The sequence below is a fragment of the Lycium ferocissimum genome, chromosome 7 (assembly GCF_029784015.1).
Source record: "Lycium ferocissimum isolate CSIRO_LF1 chromosome 7, AGI_CSIRO_Lferr_CH_V1, whole genome shotgun sequence".
Lineage (NCBI taxonomy): Eukaryota > Viridiplantae > Streptophyta > Magnoliopsida > Solanales > Solanaceae > Lycium > Lycium ferocissimum.
This window is the reverse complement of record NC_081348.1, coordinates 4,449,753-4,454,935: the sequence shown is the minus strand read 5'-3', so window position 1 is coordinate 4,454,935 and position 5,183 is coordinate 4,449,753. Positions and strand designations below refer to the sequence as shown.

Genomic DNA, 5,183 nt, shown 5'->3' with positions numbered 1-5,183 from the left:
TAGTATATTTTCCCACTTCGTTACAAGAATCTACTACAATAATGTATTTTGAGGACAAAAAATCACTCTGATGGATATTCTTTAATCTTCTTTCTTTTTTATTGCTTACATGCTATTATTTTGTATTACCTTTTAAAGCCTTTTAAATTCCTTCTGTTTTAGAAATTGTTTTCATAGATGTTTCCGAATTGGAAAGACAATTAGCTTTAGTAACCACAATGCTTTATGCCTGCTTTCCGATTCCTTTTGGAGATTGAAATAAAAATTGTTCTTAGGCCTCTTGCAACTAAACAATTCTTGTTAAATCCTAGTACTAGGATAAAAAAGGCCGCTCCTTTAATTTTCAATCCCCATTTTATTCAGTTTCCACGGAAAAAATAAATAAATCCACTGTTTTGGTTTCTCTTTTTCCTTTTTTTATAGTAACATTTTTTTCCCTAGAGTCTTGTATCCTCATCAATTTTAAATGATGGTATCAAAAGTTAGATATGAGAGATTAACTTTTTGCTTAATACTTTTCATGCTTCTTGCATACATCTTATGGGTGATGAATTGTACAATATTCGAAACTAAGCATAACAAACAAATATTCATACTAGCCGGACAAAGTAATATGGCTGGACGAGGAGGGGTTGTTGACAAAGTTTGGGATGGCTATGTGCCCCCAGAATGTTACCGGGATCCGACGATCCTCCGGCTGAACGGAAACTCAATATGGGAAGTAGCTCAAGAGCCTCTTCATGAGGACATTGACTTGAACAAGACATGTGGGATAGGACCAACCATGGTGTTTGCCAATGTTGTCTTGGAGAAAGGCCCCGAATTCGGGGTAATAGGGTTAGTCCCTTGTGCGGCTGGAGGAACGAGCATCAATAAATGGTCACAGGGTTCCAGGTACACGTCTCATCTCGCTTTAACGTATTTTTTTGGATACAACCAAAGCCAACTCTAGAGCGAATTCTGCAACTTCAATTAAATCCATCAATCTCGATTTGAATATATATATATACATATATATAAACACACTAAACTGAATACATATAATAGAATTAGGTTCATTCTGAACTCACTAACTCTATAATTCCTGAATATTATGGTTATACTTTTTGCAAGGCTTTACAGCGACATGATTAAAAGGGCTGCAATAGCAGTGCAAGGTAGTGGAACAATTCGAGCAATTCTTTGGTATCAAGGGGAAAGAGATACGTTAACTTTGGAAGAAGCAAAATCTTATAAAAGCAAATTGGAGAAACTTTTTCAGGACTTGCGTGATGATTTAAACTCTTCATTGCTTCCTATTATTCAGGTACAAATATGTCTTCTCTTTCCTATTGTATGCGAATTTAATTTAATGATATATTTAAGAAACTCTATTTGTGGTATGGAATATGATTTGCATCTCAAAAAAATTAATGATGTTATATCATAATGAGCAGGACAACTTTAGTAATTAGTATATTGATTAATTTCAGGAATTTTATTAGTAGTTCTCATTGTTTCCTCAAATTGATCACATGTTAACATCTACAAATGGACCACGTACAACGTAGAATCTGTTTTGTGAAATAGACTACATTTACTGAAACAATATAACTGTATATGGAGGATAATTAATATCTACGTTATGTTTCAACTGAAACAAAGGTTGATGGCTATAATTATGATGGTTGTGGAGTTAGGTGATAATTGTGAGACGTAAAAGTGTTAATAATGTTTAAAAAAAATTGGAGTGGAGAAAACATAAAGAAAAGTTAGTTCTGCAATATACCTTTTTCCTTTATTTGTAAAACAGAAAATAATTTCTTGAGAAGACATTTACCAAAATCAGTATGTGCGAATAGTTTTCTTCCGCATAGTCATGTGATTGACATAAAATTTCAAATTCTTTGAATCACTAGGTACGAATAATTTTCTTCGACATAATCATGTGATTGAGATAAAATTTTAAATTCTTTTCTTTAATTATTTATTTATTTTTAGAAAGAGAATTTATCTGAGCATCATTTAACATTGGTCATATAATTTCCGTGATATTCTCGGGTTAATTAGTTTTATAGCCCTTTACAAATTTATTTTTGTTTGTATGTCTTTTTTACAAGAGACATTTATTTTTATACATAATAGATCTCAAAATAACATATAAAATCTTTATTTTTTTACACTCAAATGGTAAAAGATCCAATTGACCCATTTTCACGACATTCTCCCTCTTTTAAGTGATTACAATTAACAACAACAACATACCCAGTGAAATCCCACAATGTGGGGTCTGGGGAGGGTAAAGTGTGCACAGACCTTTCCCCTACCTCGGAAGGAAGGGAGGCTGTTTCCGAAAGACTCTCGGCTCAACAGAAAGCATGGCAAGTTACATAAGAAAAAGCAATTCAAAGTAGTAAGGGAATGAAATAATGAAAGCGAAAAATCATGATACAGCAGACTGAAAAAAAAGGAGTCGTAGCTACCACAGATGAATAAAAAATCGAAGTACAAGAAACAATAGATTGTAGCATAAAACAAAGGACAAGAAACTATGGGCAAAACTATGACTACTAGTCAAAAAGGGTAAGCAGGACTACTAACTAGTCTTTTACCCTAATCTGCGTCCTCCACAACCTCCTATCTAAGGTCATGTCCTTGGTAAGCTGGAACTGTGTCATGTCCTATCTAATCACCTCTCCCAATACTTCTTCGGCCTACCTCTACCTCTCCTGAAACTGTCCATAGCCAACCTCTCACACCTCTGCACTGGAGCATCAGTGTCTCTCCTCTTCACATCCTCAAACCATCGCAGCCTCGCTTCCCGCATCTTGTCCTTCATTGAGGCCACTCCTAACTTATCCCGGATATCTTCATTCCTAATCCTATCTCTCCTAGTATGCCCATACATCCATTGCAGCATTCTCATTTCCGCAACTTTCATCTTCTGAACATGAGAGTTCTTGACTGGCTAACACTCCGCCCTATACAATAAAGTCAGTCTAACCAACACATTGTAGAACTTGCCTTTAAGTTTTGCTGGCACCTTTTTATCACACAGCACTCCTGAAGCGAGCCTCTATTTCATCCACTATTTGTCAATATGGTGTGCGACATCATAGTCAATATCACCATTTCCTTGTAAAATAGACCCGAGATACTTAAAACTTCCTTTCTTTGGGATGGCCTGGGTACCAAGCGTCACTTTCACGTAATCCTCATGTGGTATATCACTAAACTTTCACTCCAAGTACTCTGTCTTGGTCCTACTCAACTTGAACCCTTTAGACTCCAGAGTTTGTCTCCTGCCCTCCAGCTTAACGTTAACTCCACTACGAGTCTCGTCAATCAAGACTTTGTCATCTACGAATAGCATACACCATGGCACCTCACCTTGAATTTGCCGCGTCAGTCCGTCCATTACCAAAGCAAATAAAAATGGGCTAAGAGCTGATCCCTAGTGCCACCCCATCATAAATGGAAAGTGTTCTGAGTCCCCTCTCACTGTCCTTACCTTGGTCTTGGCTCCATCATACATGTCCTTAATCGCCCTAATGTACGCCACAGGTACCCCTCTAGTCTCCAAGCATCTCTATAGAACCTCCCTTGGCACTTTGTCATAAGCCTTTTCTAAATCGATGAATACCATGTGTAAGTCCTTCCTCTCTTTATACTGCTTCACCAGTCTCCTCACAAGATGAATAGCTTCTGTAGTTGAGCGCCCCGACATGAATGTGAACTGGTTCCCTGAGATAGACACGTCTCTCCTCACCCTCATCTCCACCACCCTTTACCACACCTTCATAGTGTCGCTTAGGAGCTTGATACCTCTATAATTGTTGCAACATTGAATTTCACCCTTGTTCTTATACAAAGGAATCATTGTACTCAAGCTCCATTCTTCCGGCATCTTTGCCGTCTTAAAAATGACATAAACAACCTAGTCAGCCACTCCAATCCTGCTCTGCCTATACTCTTCCAAAATTCTCCAGGAATCTCGTCAGGCATGGTCGCCCTCCCCCCTACGCATCCTACAAACAGCACCTTTAACCTCCTCAACCTTAATACTTCTACAATACCCAAAATCGCGGCGCCTCTCAGAGTACTCCAAATCTCCCAATACAATGTCTCTGTCCCCTTCTTCATTCAAAGTGATTACAATTAAGCATTAAATATATATATATATATATATATATATATATATATATGCTGGTGATCATGAAAGGAAAAATATTCATGTACTTTTTTTTCTTTTTTTTTTCAATTTCATTTTTAATCTTATACCAAAAATTTGATATTATCATAAAGTTTCAGTGTTTTTGTTACCAAATTACCTTTTATGTCAAGTTCATTTATTTTTAATGATTTCAGCTATAATTGTACAGGTAGCCCTAGCTTCTGGACAATGACCTTTTATTGAAGGGGTGAGAGAAGGCCAGCTTGGAATTAACCTTGCCGATGTAATAACTGTGGATGCTTTGGGCCTACCTTTGGAACCAGATGGGCTACACCTTAGTACTCTAGCCCAAGTCCAACTTGGATATAAGTTGGCTGATGCATTCGTAAAAGCCCGTTATACATTCAAAGCAACGCAATAGCACTCTTATTATTTTTCTTTTTATCTACTTCTTCATCCTTTTTGTCTTTCTTGTGATCTTTAAAAACTTGCTAGACTTTGGAATTTTTTAATCGTACTTTAAACAATGATTTAATATATACTATCACCTTAATGTGATTTAATATAATAATTGGGTGTAGTTAAGTTTTTGGGAAAAGGGTCAAAAATACCCCTCTACTTTGGGAAAAGGGCTAAAAATATCCTCCAAACTAATTTTGGGTCAAAAATACCCCTCACATCATCAAAGTTTTCACATATACCCCTGTCGTAACGGAAATTCCCAAATCCGCGAAGATAATCCGGTTTCATTTTTTAAACTCACTCCATTATTTAAATCCCACCCAACTATATAAAAACCTATGATCCTACGATCACATTTTTTTCACCCTGGCCTACATGTTTAAAGGGGATTGTAGGATCGTAGGTTTTTATTTAGTTGAATCGGATTTAAATAATGGAGCGGGTTTAAAAAATGAAACCAAATTATCTTCACGGATTTGGAAATTTCCATTAAGACAGGGGTATATGTGAAAACTTTGATGACGCGAGGGGTATTTTTGACCTAAAATTAATTTGGAGGATATTTTTA

The 5,183-nt window shown here is 36.5% G+C and overlaps 1 pseudogene; it reads left to right on the top strand.

Moving 5' to 3' along the window:
- Positions 1-469: 469 nt before the first annotated feature.
- Positions 470-4,574, top strand: LOC132061874 (probable carbohydrate esterase At4g34215; annotated as a pseudogene).
- Positions 4,575-5,183: the final 609 nt, after the last annotated feature.